This window comes from Oenanthe melanoleuca, chromosome 1A (assembly GCF_029582105.1).
Source record: "Oenanthe melanoleuca isolate GR-GAL-2019-014 chromosome 1A, OMel1.0, whole genome shotgun sequence".
NCBI classification, from domain to species: domain Eukaryota; kingdom Metazoa; phylum Chordata; class Aves; order Passeriformes; family Muscicapidae; genus Oenanthe; species Oenanthe melanoleuca.
Genome location: NC_079334.1, coordinates 46,455,238 through 46,476,618, shown reverse-complemented (window position 1 = coordinate 46,476,618; position 21,381 = coordinate 46,455,238).

Sequence of the window (21,381 nt, the reverse complement as noted above, 5' to 3'; positions counted from 1 at the left end):
CACAGATATGATTGCAGTAGTGTCAAGATGTTGTGATTTATCTGTGATTACCTGCAAGTCCAGCAAAACAAGAGAGGCAGACACCAATAGATTTAAGAGGTTTCACACTTTTCCCATCATGGTGTTTCAGCTCCTTTTATTGTCCTCTTTCTTCTAAACACTTGTTGATCTCTGTTGTTATCTTGACTACTCTCTTTACTCATAATGGTTGCTGCTATATCCACTCCCAGGAATATTTTTTCTTAGTGAACTTAAACATATACAAACCTCCTTGGTGATCAACTTTACCCAGGAAGGTACTACTCTTCTTTTTCTTCTTTTTGTTATCAGTTTTCATTCTAGGGCTAAACTTTTGAAATGTGCCACAACTGATGCTTGTTTCAAATCTCTGTAGCATCTTCCTGTTTTGAAAAGGGGCCCTTTATCATTCTCTGGTATTTCCTGAAGTGCATTTTTCCAGAAATGAAGCACATGGTTATTGCCAAATGCAACCTGTGGTCAACCTTGGTCTTGATTTCTCTGCTAGTTGGAAGGAAATAAAAAACTAAACTTGTCACTTCCATCTGTCCTGACTCACAGCTGGTTCTGCATTGGTTTAGTTACACTTCAAATGTTCTGCCGTATGAGCTTTGATCAGCAAAACACGATTAACTATCTCATATTTTCCTCTAAGAAAAGAATATAAACAGCTGTTTATAACAGACATCAACATTTTTTGATTTGACAGGGCATTTTAGGATATTACAATTTTTTTCAGAAGTCAAATGTGAATCTTAAAATAGAGTCATCTTCAGTTTGGGCCATTGTATCATACAATGTACAGGTAGTTACTCAAAATGCAGGGAGAATGAAGTCATTACCAATCAAATGCAAATACAAAATAAACCACAAACAACTCAACATGAGTAAAGAAACACAAGAATTATCTTCTTTAAATTCAGTTGCCTGCTGCTCACTTCTGTAGTATAGAGACACTTTTGTCCACCTAACACATATTTTGTCCTTTCTCAGGAGACAGCTATTTGAATGCAATAATTTGAATTTCTGAGATTGCTTAAAACTCACAAAGCTGAGAACTGTAGAAATTGGTAATGGAGAAAAGAGCAAGAAACAGAAATAGCTTTGGTGCTCTACAAAGGAGAACACCTGCTGTGAATGGCAGCAACTTTCTAGTGTCCATAAACATAGGGAAGAAAAGGAACTGCTATTCTACAGCCATGATAGTTTTCAAAGCAATGCTACCTGCAGAGGTTGTCAAGAAAACAGAAAAACCACAATAACCCCCACATCTCCAGCATTCCACATTCCACTTATTTCACCCAAGGCTGCATATTTATTTTGAGATTAATTTGGTGCATGTAGTGTACATTTGCCAAGTTGTTTTTTTTTTTCTATTTAAATCTTCAATTCCAAAGCTATGTATTAATCCTATTACTGCTAATTGAGAGAAGTCTGCAGTCTTTTTGAGTTAGGTGAAGTTCAAGTTGTAATTGGTATCAAAGAAAGGCACAGTGCAAGAACTGAATATTAATATTTAACTCTTGCCATTTTATTATTTCCACTTGAAAATCACAGCAGTGGTTAAAAGACCTTTTTATGAGTTCATGAGGGTAGTGAATTGGAGACTATGGGATGAGATTTTTCATTCATGCAGCAAGATTGACGAAAATTGCTTTGTAAGAAATGTAAATGAAATATTATACTGGGGCCCAGTAGTACTGCTTATAGCCACTGGTCTCTCAGTATTCCCATTATGCAATTTTCCTTGTAGGTTAAGTACCTGCACTGTAAAATTTTGCTCAAGGCTAATACAGCTTAGAAGGTTCTAACCCAGGAGCTATTTTGTTCCAAATCTTCCATTTAGCCTTTTGCAGGTAACTGTAGTTTTAGATGATGTTTTCAGTTTGAGTACTTTTTAAACTGTTCTTCTAAAGCAGAACATCTCATAAGATATGCACTCAATGATGGATTTATTGCTTGTGATATAAAATATGGACAAAGGCCACCCAAGACAAAGATATCTTTGATATCAGATCCCTAATCAAGTACATTTATTTGTACATTTGTTCAAAGACAAAAATGGTGAATTTTTTCAAAGGTCAAAGAAATTAAAAGAAAAATGGCCATTGAATTGGTGGCTTTGGAAATAATTTCTACTCCTGACTAAACAGTATTTGGAACATTAGTTAACAAAGAATTTCTCCAAGTTTTATTTTGTCTATTTTTCTGAGATTTATGCATTGGGGATTACAGGCTCAGTCTTTAATCATACCCACAGAGCATGGTCACTATTATACCCTTGGGACTGCTATAATCAATCCTTTGTGATCAAACTGCATGAAGGAGTCATTTCAGAACTGTATCTTGCTGAAATATCACAAAAAACATGGGGAGAAAGAGAGGAAGAAAAATGATAAGAGGCAATGTTGGAAGTCAGAGTAAACAAGCAAAGAGGTCAAAACATGGAAAGAAAGCAAAGACGAGATAAAAATTGGGAGAACAACACTGAAAACAGCAGAGCAAAGTGGACACAGCTTGAAATACTGCATTTCCACCACTCACTTTATCTCATTAGAGGTGACAAATTGTGATAACAATTAATTATTTTTTCTATTGAAAGTATTTTCCATCATATGAACATTGAATATAGTCTAATCTGGTCATTTGAACAAAATGTATAACAGCAATGGAAGAAAATCTGGTTCCAAAGTGAGATACTTAATTCTAAACTCTTACTCTGTGTACTGTGGTTTCAGAAAAATGCACAGATATTCAAAACTTTATTTATTTGCAAATTTTGCCATTTATATTTTATATTAATTAACTTCAGAGTTTGTTACATTCAAAGACCTTGCAGCTCAGGCCAAAAGTAGCTCCATGATGGTCTGGTAACTTTGTGAGGAGCATTGACATAATTGCAATTGCAGTCAATTCCTTATGCAGAAGAAAACTCAATTGCTTTCTAAAGAAAAAAAAAATAAATTTTTTTTTTTTTTTTTTTTTTTTTAATCTGGCAAAAGGTTATGAAACTAATACTACATGATAAATATAAGCTTAAAACTCATTAATTCTCTTACAAAACATAGATATATTTCTAAAAACTCCACTTTTTGTTCATATCTGGACCATTAATAATTGAACTGTGTCCTGTCGTTTTAATATTGAAAGAGGCAGATTATAGTTACAGAATAAAGGGTGTGAATAATTAAAAAATAGATTGCATTAGGTCTTGAGATAAACTATAGTATCTAACACATAGAGAAGGAAAATAATATTGCTACTACAACCTCCAACTGACTTAGTGAGAATTTTGCCTTGAAAAATTCAAGAATATGGAATGGAACTGAATAAAAATAAGCCATCCACTTTGTACTACTGATTTCATGGATTTCATGGCTTAAGTGATAACATTGATAGTTAAAATATATTTCATACATAGTGCTTGAAGAATCATCTAGTTCATTCAAGTTCCAAAATTACTTCCCTCTCTAGATTTTTTCTTAAGTTAGTAAAAATGCCATCAAGATTTGAATACAAGCATTTATACCTTTTGAGGGTTGGGGGTCCTTGACTTCAGTATCCTTTTCTATATATTTATGTTAAGCAATTTTCTGGCCTCCACTGTAATTTTGACAATATCATATAAATTGTAAAGTTTCATGCCCCACAGTCTGACTGTGAGGAAGGTGTCACATGCTGCAGGTAAAAATTTAAGATGCAGAGGCATAAATTCATTTCCGCATAGTATAAGGTTTAGTTCCATAAATGCCTACATGGATCCAGCTTTTTAGCATTGTAAATAATTGGCATCTAATTAAAGTTAGTTGCCCAAGTCTCCTTCAGTGGTGAACCATAAGAGAGGGGCATGTCCAGAGGAATGAAAAAAGAATAAAAATCCTGCTTTTGTAGAAAGTCTCCCAGGGGTATCTGAAAGTGATTCACTTTCTGGAGATTCTTTCTCTTGCTGTTGTCCAAAAGACAGACTTTTTCATAATGTAGACTAGGAAACTACCTCTTAGAGATGAATGTCACTTGTGATGAATGCTCAAAATTATCCAGGGACTCAAGTTCAGGTAGGAAATTGCACCTGAATCTTTAATGTCTTTGACTAACAGGTAACCACTGAGCTATTCTTCTTGCAACCCAGATGATCTTCCTCTAGAGACTGAGTCCACTTCTCTTATAGCCAAGTGAAGCATGAAGTCTTTTCTTCCCTTCAAGTCAGTAATGTGCATTTCATTCTTTCACAGCAGGATTACAACAAATACTGTTCTACTAATGACTGTGAGATGCCAAAGCATTTTTTAGGATAGTGATATAGAAAACTTTATCTCCTGCCTGACACTGTGCTCATCTTACACTGACCACTGATAGAAGTAGGAGCAAGATGAATTGGTTATGTGATGTCTTCTGATATCTAACACAAAATATTTCATATTAGACGTCGTATATTAACTTTCTGGAGTACCCACAATGTAAATTTTCTACAGTAGTTCTGCAGTGAAACAAATATCACTTCTCTGCAGGCTGGCTAAGGATTGCCACCTGCAAGCCAAAAGACCTGGGACCGATTTCAAAACCCACTGGTGGCTTTTTGACTTTATTGAGCTTTACTTTCAGTCTACAAAGCAGAATTTTTAGGGTTACATGAAGAATCATTCTGTTTTCAGGCAGAAAAATAGCTGTGAAAACATTTTGAAAGCATTCCAGCCAGTGATACTTTCAAGAGACTTGGTCTGACCAGACACTCCACTGATCTGTTCTTAAAACGTTATTAAAAAAAAAACATGCTATAGAAGGTATTATTTTGGATCATAGGCAATAAAACTCAAGGAGAATCCAGCTCTTTAGAGCCCTGTCTCTTTTTGAATAAAATTGGACACGTGTAAAATGAAAAACATGCAAACAAATCCATGAACCTTTTCTACACTGTTATTTGAAATTTGAAAGTAAGGGCTCAGTGTGTACAGGGTTATTTTAAGCACAGTTTCTACCAAAAGGACTGATGATGACATTTCAGAAGTGATTCCCTCACTGCTGTGCTCCAGTTAATGGGCCACTCTTGTGATAGCAGCAGTATTGCTTCTAAAAATGATCTGCTGCAGATAGAAACATCTTTTTCTGCATTATGCCTGTTGATTCAAAAAAAACCATATTAAAAACCTTATCCATGGAACACAGACTTGGAGGAAATGAGGCTTAACTGGACTTTATTCTCAAAAATAATAAGAGAATCTATGAGAAGGAGTAGGGTCTTTTCAACCCCTTTTTCCCTGAAAATTTATACTTAATTTTCCCTGAAAATGTATACTTAATATACAAACATACCTATGACTCCCTGTAAGCATAGATATACCTGCTGAAAAGACATTCTATATGTATGTGTGGAAGTGTATGTAAAGGTCAAAAGCTGTGAGGAGTGGTGCCTTGTCACTGCACGAATATGACACCATAAATATGGCCCTGAGCACTGAGCCAGTGCTCCCAAATGCCTGCTCCCTAAGAGTCTTATCTCTTGTCATTCATAATGGATCAACAGTTTCATTACAGAAATAAGCACCTGGTAATCAAACAGACAAGCAGCCTATGACTGCTGTTGAGGTGGTTGAGATGCTGTTTATTGCATTTGCACTAGATTAGGTGCTTTGATGAGACACATTAAACTGATATTCCCAAAATTGCCTTTATGGCTAGGAAATGCAGTCTCCATGATTTCAGTTAATTAGTGAGTGCTGAATTATATGGCAAACAAGTGCACATATAATTTTTACTTTTCATCAGTAATACCTGAACTCTCCAAAGTATCCACAATATTAATCTACTTTATCTAAAGTACAGTGCTAATTTTCTTTCTACAATCAATTTTTTCAAAGTTGGAAGATGAATATGGATTTTCTTTATAACTCCATGGTGTTCCTCCAAATATAAGTGTATTCTTTTGTGCAGCTTCCTTGCTGCCAGTGTTGGCTGTTTGCAGTGATTCTGTTCACTGGATTACTTTGTGACTCTTAAGTTCATAATATGTGTTAGTTCTTTCAGAAAATATTTCTGAAATAGTCACTGAAAAGGGAATATGCCCAGGTGAAATATTAAATGGTGCTCTTCACGACTTCAACAAATACAATATACATTTTTAATTCAATGTCTTTCAGTATGCAAGTCACTGCAATTTCAATTATAAGATATTATTCAGAAATTTGATCATACAAGACACTGATGGTATTATTTGAGAAACTCCTAAGTCTTCAGAAACTTAAAAGAAAGATTGGAGCTTCTGTTCACCTGCTTGAAATCCACTTTAGTGCAGACTGATTCAGGTGAGATTTTCAGAAGGTTTTATGTTTCTTTTTCCCCTCCAGTATTTTTAATATGAATTTTACTGCAAGAGATTTTTCTCCTGTACATGCCCTTGTCTAAATCCTTTTCTATTTCAATATGTGCTATTTACTACATATTAAATCCAATGAAGTTATATTCCCTATCATATCTGTTTTTTACCTTTGAGTCAATATTAAAATTGGAGAGTTGTTTCATAAGAGTTCTTTACATTAAGAGAAAATATGGTATTTTAAAAAAATAATATTTGTTGAAAGACCAAGAGCATTATTCCTTCTGTGTTGTCTCATCTTCATATTGTTGTAGATGCGAGGTCTTGTAGTATTTCTGGGATTTGAAGGATACCATTGTGACTTTGTAACTTCTCTGGAAACAGTTGAGAGTTTTGGATTTTGGATAAAACCTCCTAAAACTCCTGCAAACTCAGATTCAATAGCTATATTTGGTTTTTGCTTTAATAAGGGGGTATACTGGAGAAATCTAGATTTTCTTGTTATCTCTGACAGGGTGAGTTCCTTAGGTTGTTTTGTATTGAATAAATAAAAACATTTTGAGTATGCCTCAGAGTGAAGCAGTGCTCCAGGAAGTTCAGTTTCAAAGTCACATCCTTTGCCCTCCCAAGGCAGAAATATTTGATCATTTTTAGCACAGCTTCCTAAAGAAATGTGGCATGTTTTGATGGCAGCTGCCATCAGTTTGTTCCTCATAAACATTCCTTTCCTTCCATCTCAATGTTTTTGATCCCACAGTCCAGTTTCAATAGAACTGCCTTGAGGAGCCATGGAAATCCACAGGCAGATAGGGAACACAGCATAAACTGTACAATGGGAAAAGTCAGCTTTTAATGAGTCCTGAGAGCAAAGAGCAAGGGCAGCAGATGAGTGGGGATGCTCCACGTGCTGAAACCTCCCTACCCTGGCAGGAGATGTGATATCCTCTTGGATCAGTGATCACGGAAAACAATCCAAAACTGGGTAACTTGGAGTCTTGGGAGAGAAAGCTTCCAGAATATAACAGAATATAACAGAAATCTACAGAAAACAGCAGTGTGTTGGTTTCACTACTCATGGAAGAGCTTGGTCATATGGAACATTCAAATTATGCTCTGTGTATGTACACTCTGCAATATCTTATTTATCATACTTTTTCAGCTCACACTCATTTTGAGGCTGGTCCTCTGTTTCTATTTTTGCACCACAGGTTTTTAAGGTGGTGTAACAAATCAGAGCTTTTTTCTGGTGTGTTGAATTTTGAACCAGGTTTTGTGTTTTTTTGCTAAGCTTACAATGTTCCACATCTGAAAGTAGATACTCTTTTCATCTGAACACTTGAGGTCCCTTATCTACTTCAGTGAACTGTTCAGTGTAGAAAATGTCATGGAAATGTGTAGTATTGATGATGATGATGATGATGATGATGATGATGATGATGATCATCATCATCATCATCATCATCATCCCTCTACTTATTATTCAGGCAAAGCTCCTAATCAATACCAGCTATTTCAAATGAGAACAATAGGCTTTTTCAACTGTTTAAAATTATTTCCTGCTTACTAAAAAACAGAGAGGATCTAAAATAAGATGAAATTCCCAGGGAAAAAAATCCCTCAATTTCTGAATTGCGTTACTGAAAGTAGAAAGATGAATTAGTGTGACTAATTTCAGAATCAATCTTGCTGTATTTAATACATATCTGGCCTTGGACTACAGCATTTTTAATGAAATTAGAAATTAGTTTGTGAGAACCCTTTATGTATTTAATTTATCACATTACTGACAAGAGATCTAACTTGTTTCCACTTTGGAAAAACAGGGGTTTTTTTTAGCTTATTGATGTTCAGTTCTTACAGGGTTCAGATACTCATGTTTAAGATTGCCAGGGCAATATATTTTCCATACAGTTAAGAATCTAGCTGAGAATAGCTACTTTTTCTCTAAGCAGTTTTGTTGCTGTTTGTGCTCTTTTTCAAGCTTAAATCAATTGTTCTTGCAGGAAATCAACCCCTATTTCTGTTCCCTGCTGTATTCCACATCTAGTGCAAGTTCAGCTTATGTCGTGGTTCTTGGTGGCCTTTATTAGTGTTCTGATGTAGAAGTTGAATATTAATCTGTAAGCTATAAAAATATGAGTTCCTGTTCCTCCTGATTATTCAGGGAGAAAATATTTTACATTTCACACAGGTTTGGACATAGAGAAAGGAATCTAGAATACTTCCAAGCTAAGCCAACACATGATATGGGACTTCTGACAGACCTTTGCACTGGGCTGCTCCCATGGAAGTTGTAAGGAGCTGATATTGACCTCAGCAACAGAGAATTTTCAGAAGCCTCTGTTGTGACTGAAACAGGTTGTAGTCAGAAGTTATTGGATAATTCTGGTTTGTTCTACCAGATCAGTGCCCCAGTGTGTGAAACATTATACAGACATAGTGAGCCACTTCCTTAAGGGCCTTACAGCTTTAAAAGACTTTATTGACAGAAAGCACATCTTAAACTTTAAAAGTTTCAATGTCAAATCCAGCAGTATAGAAAAAAAGTGGAGAGGATAGCAGTAATCATTCAATGCAGATACTGAAATTGTATGTTTGTTTAAATACTGCTGTTGATATTTAACTTTTCTGCTTTAAAAAGATAGTTGGAGCTATATCTGAAACAAAAAATTCTCAATTATTTGAAACAAAGAGCCATTCTTGGCTCAGGGAAACACTTTAATTAGTGGAGTTGGGGGTTCTGGAAAGTCCTAAAATATTCCTGTAAAAATGAAATCTACCTCAAAAATTAGGACTCTGTACAAAGAAAATTTAATCGGCTTCTTCAGTGTAGAAAGGCAATACTTAGAAATTTAGAAAACTGACATATAGAAATAATCTTTGCACTGAAACTGCGAATTCTACACTGTCTTGCCCAGAATGGGTTATTTCATCTCTGCTTTAAATGCTGTGATGGGCTCCAGCTGAGTGAGGTGCCAACTAGAGTGGTCAGATGCCCCTGCAAATAGTGCCTCAGTTTAACAGCACTGTAAGTAACTGTGCCAGACACGTTTTTCACGTGAGAGAGGAGAAACTACTGGGAGGGAGCAGCCACATGCTGGAGTGTCTATTCTTCTGTGGGCAGCATTCTGAGGGGAGGTCTCAGAGCACCAGGAGTCTTCCTACTGTCCTCTGCCAGGTGAAAATGCTCCTCAGCACAGCTGCTGGAAACACAGTTTGTGGTGGCTCCCCCGTTTATGTGATACGCTCAACATTCTCAAGGGATTCAGAATTTGGAGGCTGAATTTTACAAAACCAATCTTGGAGATTTATGGAATTAACATAAATCTCTCTTTTAAGGAATGATTATTTGGGAATGCTTTAGTCTCTTGAATTTTGAATATAGCATCACAAGCTCATCTCTGCACTATTAATGTAAAGTACTCCTCTGCTTTAGAGTTAGATAGCATTCTCCTATTTGTATAAACTATCTTAATTTTCAGGTGTTAAAAATTATAGTTCTTTGAAGAGAAATGAATTTACAACTGCATTGCCTGAATTACATATTAATGACACAAAGCCTTATGTTCCAGCTGTATTTAATGAGGAAAAAGTCAAGTCATGGAGTGTGAAAGCTCCATAATTTCTGCATGGACACAACTATGAAAAATAAATTACCTAACAGACCCCTCTGTTTTTTAGTTTTGATGCTAAAAGAGCTAATGAAAACCAAGTTTAAATGGAACACTTTTAGGTCTGAATTAATGGATGATGAGTTTTGCATTAGTCCAGTCAACTGGGCAGTCTATGGAGCACAGTCAGAGATTGTAATTTGTTTAGACTAACAGAAATATTTTTCACATTGTTCACCCAAAGATGGAGCTTGAGTGGTTCTGAATATATATGCAAAGTATAACTTGTCACACAGAACAGTGATTAATAACTTTCTCTTTGTACAGGGGAAGAAACACCATCTTCAGCTTATTTAGATTCTTGTGGCAGAAAAATGAAATCTATAAACAAACTTTCTTTCTTTAATCTTCCTCAACTAACCTATGCTCCTGGGTGTTTTACAGATTCTAATGTAAGACTCCTGTAGTTATTGAACTGTTCTTTTGACCTGGTTGCTTGAAGGATATTGGATTTCTCTTATCTGCAAATGGAGATTAGCAGGCAGATCACCTGGAGTGCTAAAACACTGGTAATTTTTTAAAAACAGATTTATTACAAAACCCTAGTTTTCCTGCCTACCTTGGACTTCAGCATGCACATTTAACTCATTGTATTATCTGTTCAGGGTAATTTGAGGATGATATTTCTGGGATAAAGTTTTAGTATGCTCTGAAAAAGAGTAATTACCTAGTTGGATAATTACTTAGGTACTGCTAAAAGAACTAAAAATAATTAGAGGGTATTCTCTGTGGCTGCTGTTTCCTGGTTATTTCAGTGTCTGCTTTCTTGAAGGATTTTTTGCCTGTGAAGACTTGATCTCAGAGTACTCTCTGAAGACCTAGTTTTGTGTCTTTACATTCTAACTTTTCAGGTAAAGCCATTCACTACACAGTTCCAAGACATATGGAAATGTCTATGAGGACCTAAAACTACTTGCAGTGCAGCACCTAAAAAACAGGGTATATCTAATTGGGAATAGGCTTGGTCCTGACTCTATCCCTTCTGATTTGTGCCCCCAAACTGTAGTCCCAACTTACTAATTTTCTAGAGTTGTAGGAGCAGGAATGTGGGCATCTGTGGCAGAGGAATAACAAACACATAGTGTCCAAACTGAGGAAACAGACATAACCTTTCCCATTTTGGGTCTTAAGTTGTGTTTTTTAGAATTAGAAGCCCATCAACAGTTCTGAGTTTGTAAATAGGAGTCTGAGTTTTCACCTCACGGAACAGAAGCTTTTAATTCTCCTTTTTGTATTCTCATTATTAAAATTCATTCCTTCTTTGTTAAAAAAATTTGTATGTGGAAATATTCCTAGTACTAAAATCAACAAAGAAATTAGGTGTTTTCCTTTTGTTAACCAGAAGACTATTCTCCAAGAAATTGTCTCTTAATATGTAAAGTGATATCTATCTCTCAGTTTAACAAAAATCACTTCTGACAAAAGTGAAGAGTGGGTAAGTGCAGGGAAAAAAATGAAAATGAAACAGTGCAAAATATTTCTTATTTCTACAAATTAAAAAGAGTAGTAGACGCCATGCTTGCAAATAAAGTGACAGGCATATGGGGAGTGTACAGGGTCACTAGAGCCAGCAACCTCCACAAAGAATAGACAAGACAGCTGTAAACACTATCTGCCCACTTCACAAACATTCTTCAGTCTCTGTTTACAAGCCTGAGAAAAACATTTTAGGCAAAGCTTTAAAGGAACCTGGAGGACTGTACAAAAATGCCAAGAATTGGATTAATTGGCATAATGCAAGGTGGCTGGGCACAGCTGGGGAAAGTGTCAGTGTAGGGAGAATCCCCACCAAGTAAGACTGTCTGTGCAATTAGCTATCTGAACTCTAACCCTTCCAGAATAATTAATGAATAACAGAGGGGATCAAGACAAAGACACAAAGTGATTTGGTGGGTGCTAGCAAGTAATACATCAAAGAATGCTGGTAATTGGCCCTGTGGCTTTCATTCTTTGCCCTATTTCTTTCAATTCATTGACTCAAAATAATGGGTTCAGGTTCATTATCAACAGGTTTTAGCTGCAAGAGCACAACACTTCAACAAAGCTATGATTGTAGCAGTGCTGGTGGCTGAGCAAAAGTTGTAGAGTGTAGCACACTCCCTTGGAAGGGAAAGTAGCAGCATAGTCACAGGCTTTGTCTTACATGAAACAGTTGGTATTCACGAATTTGCTCTGAGTTCTCTGAGACTTGGTGCTCACTGAGGTTACAATGCTGGAATACAGTTGGTATGGGCAGGTATGTATAACTGCTTCAAATGCTATTATAGTAGCAGCATCTGTTTTCTGTTCCTTCAGCTGTAAGAAATTAAATAGAATTCCTGACATCATGTGTCACATGTACATGACATTATTTGCATAGTAATGGAGACAGTTTAGAGACTTTTCTCTCCCTGTTTTGGTGGCATTGCAGTAAAGGGAAAATGTATTATTTTGAATCCATTAAAATAGCTTTCTGATCTGCAAAATTTTGTGTGACAGTTTTTTTGGGTTTTTTTTTTCTGAAATCAGAAACGGAATCTCCACTGTTCCCTTTGTTTCTAGTGTAAATGCTGGTGTAAAATATTAATATAACTGTTGAGGAGGTACTTAATTAATTAGAATGGCTTTTGATAAAGTACAGAAGAAGAAGAAGAAGAAGGATGTTAGAGCAGTCATCTTCAAAGAGTGAATGATGTGTATTTTTTCTCTGCTGTCATTTTGCCATGGTAATTTCTCCCTAGTAAATGTTATTTTCTAACCATAGTAGTAAATACAATTGCATTGATGATTAAAATCTGTATGGCACAATAGTTAAAAACTGCCCTTTTTGGTTTAGTATTTGAGAAATGTGAGAAGTGGCTTATATATTTAAGCTTGCCTATAAGCATAAATAGGTGTAAAATTATTTTTCTTCTTGGTTAATGATATTATTCTGAATTTAGGTTCATAGCAAATACACAAAATGGTGTAAATGTTTTAAATAGCAAACTGTGCTCCTTATTCTCATACACAGCAACATAAAAGCTTCCCATTTCCTTTGGCAGTCTGTGAGGAGCTAGCTGCTGGTGCAACTATTTTCTGTCTAACTCTTACAAATCAGATTCTGATCTCCATTATGCCACTGTTGATCTGAAAAAGCTTGAGTGAACTTTATGCAGAATTTCATTTCAAGAGGACTATGTTTTATGATTGCATAATCATATAGTAGAATATTGAGTACTAATAAAATTAGATAAAAAGGTTTTGATACAACTTGTGGTATATCATTTTAGGCATATTTCAGAAAATATAAATTATATATAAATATTCAAGTACATATATGGATTTCCAGTGTATAAATGCAGCTCTAAATGCAGCCTATGTGGTGCATGACCAGCAGCCTCAACCCTTTAAGTGCAGTTGTACTGTTTGAGATTCTGATGTCACTGATCTGTGTGTAGTTGTTCTTTGTTGTTGTCTTCTATTACACAGGTTCCTCCATCAGAACATGTGCCTCATAAATAGCTTAGCTTGTGCTATAGGCAAAAGTGCTGCAGTTTTGGAAAGGTTTAATAGCGTGTATTCTAAACTCACTTCTCGGAATTCTAAAAAAATTCCAGTGTTTGTTTTAAAATGCTGCTTAGCACTGGGTTCAGTGCTCCAAGCCTGGTGTGACAAAGCTGTTAGTCAGAATGTTTGCTCTCTGCTCTTTGTGATTCTGAGTGGTTTTGGCAGAGGTTTCTTGTGAAAATCTCAGCATGACTGAGATGATATATCAAACACTTCGAGAGTATTTCAGAATTGTTAAGTTCAAAATGTAGTTCTTTCTGAGGCTTTTCATAGCACTGAGGAAGTCTTTTCTATCTGCACACACTAGGACATGAATGCCATGAATATACATATATCTTCAAAATAATAACTTTTAAGGATGGCAAAGCAAGAGTAAACTCTGATTTTTTTAGTCTACTGTTATATGTTAAAATTAATGTTTAAAAACTACTTGTATTGTGAAGACCATGCTCCAAGTGCCTTCTGTCACACATATTTTTCAAGATCCTGAGTTGACAAAATACTGATTGATCTTGTCTCAGAGGTTCTTGCACTTTTTCAGAAAGTAGCTCTTCTTTTTGTATAATTTTACCTTCAAGTGAATAACAGGACTTTGGGGGAGAAGGAAAATCGTTATTAAAAATACACACAGACTTGATCAAAATAACTTTGATGGCTAGAATGATGAGTTCAGTCATTCTCTTCCTTTGACAGACTTTTTTTTTGTCTGAGATTTGAGGGCACCAATATTGATTTAGAAAGCTCAGTCGCTCAATTTTAAATGAAATGTAAAACTTTTCCATTTCCTCACCTATCAGCCTCCATAAAAAAGGAGATGCTTTTACAGGGAAAAGTGCTATTCTCACTTTGGATATCACAATGTGTTTATGATATGGGTCTTACCTAAACAGTTCCCTTTATGAGACTAAGAAAGAAAGAGTATCTTTATTTAGGGTTGGATTTTTGGCTGTAGCAGCTGGATGCAATCCTGGATCCTAGGCTGGACTGTGGGAACTGGACCCCCTTGAGGGCATCCTTTCCATCAGGTACCCTCTGCTTTTCTTCTCCCTGATGGAAGTGACAACAGGAGAAGCCTGTTCCCTGCTCTCCTCTCCTGCAAGTATCTGCACCCCAGGGAAATAGTAGAAAGCTGCACACGACTGTGCAGCAGCCTGGATCCTTTTGGTCCACAGAAACTTTCCCTGAAACACACAGGGAGCTGATACCTTCTGATTATCAAAATCACCCTTATGCACTAAAAATGGATTTGGTTTGGCAGCAGAACTAACTGTAAATGGGAAATGCAGAGGAAGAGGAGCTGAGGGACAGTTGTGTCTCTCAAACATGCTCAGTTCCTGTCTTTCAGTGAGAACAGGAACAACTCCAGACTTTTAAGGACGTTTAGCAGATGAGAATTAAAATGTAACTCATTGCATTGCTTTCTAATGGAGAGTGCACAAAGCCTGCAAAGGAGAAGGGAGTCTTGGTTGCTGAAGGTCAGTTCATGTTTCAAAGGCTGACCTCCTTTGAAAAGGGTCTCTCTGCCTAGTGTTCCCATAGGAAGGGACCCAGGGGCTGGATTCCTGCTGGCCTGCGGTCAGGCAAGGGCTGAGCCTCCGTTCAAGCCACTGCTCCCTGGAAGAAAAGGCATTCAGTGCAACCTCAGGTGTCTTTGACTGAGGTCCAGACACTTTCTGAGCACAGTCCTCATTTGGCTGATATGTGCTGGAAAATCTCAAAGGCTGTAACTTTGCAAAATCCAGATTCTTCTTTGCTGTAATTTTTTAATCATAACTGGGTATGGTTTCATTTGGCCTGATACCCACTGCACAGTGCCTTACAGGAACTATTAGCTAAATATGGACTGAATTGATCTGGGAGAGAAAATAGTACTTTTTCTCAAATTTTATTTACCATAAAGGGGAAAGCACAGGATAGCAGTAACTAGACTCACAAACTGTGTTTCTAAGCTTTATTCCTAAACTTTCATATACCAAATTTCTTACCAAGTCCTCCAAAGATAACAATATTCACTATGACAAAGCCCTCTGAGATCATTAGGTAAAATATTCCAATAATGGCATTTAAATTTAATTATTTCTCTAACAGTGATTAAAATAAATTTTCATAGCTTTGGAAGGGAGCTGACCTCTATAACCAATAATGTTTTTACCTCCTTCCAAAGTGTGTTGCATATACAAAAGAATAAGAAATCATGTCTGGATCTCAGGGAAAAGGATGGCAGGATGTCGAAGGGCACAAGGATGCTGAAAAAAGAATCCTGACCAGCCACTTCTCATGGAAATTACTGAGTTGGAAGACAGAAACAGGGAACAATTGAGGAGAATGTTTTAGATATTACATCTGCTAGCATGCCTTGCCCAGCCAAGCAGAGTGTGACTAGCCCATCTCCCCTCTCTCCTAGGGCCAGGCCTTCGATTTTTTGTGCCCTTTGTCTCCTGGTTTTTTCCATGATGGTTTTTATATCACTTGCCAGAATTTTTTCTGGCTGGAGGTTCAAATGTGTTTTCTCATGAAAAAAAAATAAACTTCTGTGAATGTTGTCTTGTTTGTAGACCTTTGAACCCATCTAAGATTTTCAAGTGCCCTGTGGGGAGCTAGGCTGTCCCTGTTGAAAGTAGAGTTCAGGGGAAGGCAAGTGCATGTCCTAATATCTCTTCTTAAATTTTGGAATGCTGTGAGAATAGCAATGACATCTTCAGCACTTAAGAAAGCAGCTCTGTTTCAGTGTCCAAGTGTTTTATCTGTCTAAAGTTTTTGTCTGGTATATTGGATCTCTTCCTTCTTTAGTGATATCAGAAGCACTATTAATTTCTCCCAGTGTTGTTGCTAAAAATTATGAATTGCTGTTCGAATCTCAGCCTCCTTGCATTTGGTTTTGTGTAATCCAATAAAAACTTGCTTGTGAGAACTTTCAAGGTATTTTTGTAGCTTTCATGTAAGCAAAGAACAATTAAACCAGGAAAATGCCATGCTTATTGTAGCTCATTTTTCATTACTGGTGTCCTCCATTACTTGCCTCTCATGAAGGATTAGGTGAGTCCTTTAATAACTCCCACGTTTGAAAGTATTTGAATGTGAAGATTCAAATATTCCCATAGAACTTACAGCAGTGTTAAAACCAGGCTTTAAAGAGGCAGAAGTGCCTCTCTTAAGGCTCTAATATATAACTACTACTGCAAGAATAATTAAAAAAAAAGAAAACCAAACAAACCTAGGGGTCTTAGTGTGATTTCTAGTTATTCGTAATTTGGAGGAATTATTTGCATTATATGAGCCTATCTTAATCACAGATTTTTTAAATCTCAATCTGAGGCAAACATCTTCAACACCACATAGATTTGAGTTTCTCTATTAAATACAGAAAGCCTTGATCCATATTCAAGTTCTTTTCTTGAGTCTCCCTGCTGTGATGAAAGTGTCATTTCATCTTGTATTAATTTTGTCTAGATATGTATATACTATGAATATTATTATGCTATAGCTTCTAAGACAGGTTTTCTCATATATTTTTGAGAATTTTAAACTGTTAAAGTAATACCTAAAACTTCCACCTCACTTCAAAAAACATGTTTGTTGGTAGGAAGGAGGTGGTGTTATGCAAACTTTGCCCTGTCTAAACCAGCCTTCGAAAGTCAAATAAAGAAGCAAATTTCTAGTAGTTCCTTAAGAAGCACACTCTGTCCCCACCCTTCAGGGGAAGGGAAGCAGGAGCTGTGGAGCCCCTGTGCTTGCTCCTCTTGGCATTGCTGACCTCCAGCTGCATGGTCATGTCAGCCACCCGTGCTATGGCCGAGGAGCCAGGGTGAGTACTGGGAGAGGCAGCTTCCAGGGATTATCCTGCTCCTTGGTGTTGGGCAAAACCAGCTGCAGGAACTAACCTGGGCTCAGGGACTGCAGGAGAGGATGCAGGACCTCACAGTGGTGGTGGAGAGCCCAACAATCCCTCCCAGCCAGGCAGGCAGCACCCGCCGGTCGAGTGAGTGTGTGAGTGAGAGCAGCAACTGCACAACAGGGCTCAACAGTGCAGCCACTAAAAATCAATTTTAATGCTTGTATCTTTGCTACCATTAAAGCTGCAGTGTGTTTTTGTGGCAGGAACTGGTTGGTTAAAAAGATGCCTTCTGTATTTGGACCACATCACAATTAAACTGTTGTACTTCTACAGCCATAGTGTTGCACCATAGCTAATGGGGTTTAAGTTAGATCATTAACTTAATAAACTGTTTTGTGAGGAGACAAGAAGGTTTGATTTCACTGTTCTATAAAATTAAACTTGCTGCATTACAGAAAAGAGTACTGCTTATTTTTACTGCTTATTTACTCAGAGCTGCTGTGGAGTTCAGTGGAAGTTTTGCTGATTAATTCAGAGCAAGACTATTCAAATAGTATTTGCATGACAGCACATTTTTTCATAGTGCAGTTTCTGCTTTCACTGATCCATTTTATATTTAATTATTAAATAATTTTTAGAGCTATAGTGACTTTAAAGATTGTATGTACAGATGTTAAGTCCATGTTTATGGATGATGTATAGACAGCTATATTCACTCACAACTAAACTCTCCACCATAAAGAACTTGATTTTAAATATAGGAAATTTTTCCCCAAGGGAAAGAAAAATAATGCCCACTGATCTAAAAAAAAAACCAACTAATAATGCCCCTTTGTCCCCCTAACCTCTAATTACAATTTGGTATCTAAAGAATTTAATGATACTTGGTCTTTTTGCCTCCACAGCAATGGACAAATCTTTTAAATCTGGGTGTCCAAAATGTAAATGAATTTTCAAAGCCTGGGAGTGATTTAAGAGCATGGTCTACAATAAGATCAGTGGAGACTAGCATTCTTTAGTCACTTTTGTGGCTCTCACAATAATATCCTGAATGTATACTTTCTCATCAAAGTCAACAAGCTCCCTGAAATGCTGAGCAGAGCAACTGACTTTTGGAGAGCTATACATAAAGGTATTCTGCACTACTGTGGCAACTGACAGGACTGAGTACTAATTTAGATGCCTAATTTTAAATCAAGATTAACTTAAAAATTCCACAGTTACTTATCTCAAATAATATAGCAAAGCTACTTCTAGTTGGCTCATCTTATTTGTGTCATTCTAAAAGATTGACATGTGGGCTGAGCCACTTGACATTGTGGAGAAGCAAGATCTAAGACAGAGCAATTCACCTGCCTATTTTAGACATAACCAGGACACTACTCCCTAATTTATTTTAAAATACAGAACTTGCATTCTGGAACTGAAATGAAATTGTATGAGAGAAATATAGCAAAAAAACCCAAACAAACCTGAAATTAAAAAAAAAATGGTAACTATGTTATATATGAAGCCATTATTTTCTCTTCAGGTTGACCTGTCACTTGTTTCCCAAAGTCAGGAATGCCCAACACCTCTGCTGAGCAGGAGATGGTAAATGTGACCAGGAGCTGTGAGGAATGAACCTTGCTTACTAGAGACATGCTTCTGTATTTTCTCCAGGGTAACTGGTCATGTTGGGTGAATGCAGGTGTGAGGGTGTACATAATTGTAAATGTATTGTATTTAAGAAAACAAAGGTGCAAATCAGAAGTCTTTAAACCAGGCTGGTAAAAGGTGAAGTTTCCCTTGAGCTGTTTGTTGTTCAGGTTTATTTTGATTTAATCCACTGCTCTAAGCTGCTTCACTTGGATAGAGTTGTACTGCCAGTACATGAGACTGTGACCTTCCCAAGCAGCTCTTTTTTTCCTGCACCAAAAGGAACACTGTGAGGATCCTTTGGCAAAAAGGCATTGGAGGCTTGTCTGTGAAGTTACCTTGAAGCAGTAAGTGAGGAGCAAGTGAACAGGGGACCAGGATTTGTTTCACAGTCATTCTTTTATTTTGGGAGGCACCTTGGAACTGTACCAGTATGTTGCCCATCTAGATGACAGGCAAGCAGGGCTGGTCAGTATTGTGGTTCCATCTGCCTGTCACTGGCCTTGTTCCAATGGGACAGATTCTGCTGAGCTGTGAAAGCCAGGGCTGCAGGCTGTTGTCAGCACAAGGCTGAGAACTGAACAAACTCTTTTCTGCAAGTGATAATTGCACCACAGTTCAGTGAAGGAGAACTTGCAAAGCCCAGCAGAGTGAAGCACAAAATCATCTGCTGATCAAGCAGCCATACCCGTTGGGATCTATTCACTTTTCATCGTGGCAGAGACTATATAGGTGTGTTCAAAACCTGTTGGTTTGGTGTTTATTTCAGGAAAAATCAAGTTAGGGTAGGGGAAGCTGCTTCTCAAATCTCAGGCTAGATGTCTTGTAGGAAGTACTTATAGTTTTTCTCAGTTTCACATGATGTTTCAAAGCATCACTTCTTCAGAGGATGCTCAATTCAGCTGTTTGCTTTTCTATAAGTGGATCCCCCTCTTCAACTCCCTGCAATGGTTGGATGTGAAAACAAAGTCTTTAGGGGATTAAGTGATATATTGTAGTGCTAAATAATTTTCCCCTTTTTTGGGTGTTCAGTGAATTGTGACTTAGAAATTAAGAGTAATTCTGTTCAATTAAAGTAAATCCAACCAAACTCAGATAAAACTTTACTTAGAGATTTACTAACTCTAAATGGCTACACAAGCTGTGTTACAGGCACTTCATCTGCCAGAAGGATCCAGTTCCTCAGTCATTGCATGGGAATACACCCTTGCTGCCCTAAGATAAAGTTCTTCACCATGTATCTTGGATCAATTTTAATCGAGTGTACATATTGATTTTGTCATACTCCTCTGAAGACACAGTCTTAAGCAATAGCTGAAAGTTTGGGATGGGGAAGGGAAGAACAAAGCATGAGATGAGTCTTGTCAGACTTTTCAGCCTATTCTGGAAAAGGAAGTGCAGGACATTTTGCAAGATAATCAGACCTTCAAAAAAAAAAAAAAAAAAAAAAAAAGTTCAGTGTGTTTTACAGCTAATTTCAGAGACTGTTTAAGGGAAGCAGTGAGCCAACACAATTCCACTGTGAGCCAGTTCAGCAACAGATTTTACTACATATGCTCTCTGTCATACTGATTTGGAAATGGCCAAATAAATAGGAAAATTTGTTTTTTACTGATTATTATATGAACTAATCATGACAGTGCTGTAAGTGGAAATTCAGGATCTCTAACACATAGTTTATGGATTAAAAATGTGGAAATATCTTTGATATCAATTTGCACTTCTTCTTTTCATAACTTCCTTTCTGTTGACAAGATAACTTCCATTTCTCTTCACAAATTCCATAAATGTAATCAATATGTCTGAGAACTGTGAAATATTCTTTTACAATTTCTGCTGTTTTCTGCAGAAATGCAGTTGCTTTAGCGACATCATAAACGGTATGCAATTGTAAATATAAGCCATCAAACCAGACTGTATTGACAATATTCAACATGAGATGTGCTTCACATGGGGAAAAAAGGAGGGAATGCAGAAATAACATGGGAAGAGTTTGAAAACTAGGCAGTTCAACACCTGACAGAAACATGAATGAGATGACAGACTTAAAAGATGATAACTAGGAACGATGTAGCAAATGAAATAAAAACAAAGATGTTAATAAAATTTAAAACCATCTGTAGTTCAGATGTTTACTTACACAAAATTTAACTTGTGAATCAAGTACATGTTGCCTCCCTGTTCTAAAGTGAATCTTCTAATAAAAGAAGTCCATCTTCCTTTTCATCTCAACATTCCTAAATCTTCTTCTCTGGGCTTGACCTCTATTTTTAAAAAATGACTAAAAATAGGAGACTGAAGTATAATGACTTTGATCAATAATGGCATGACTCAGACTAGTTTTTCTTATAGTTCACTCTGGATGGACTCTGTTCAGTCTT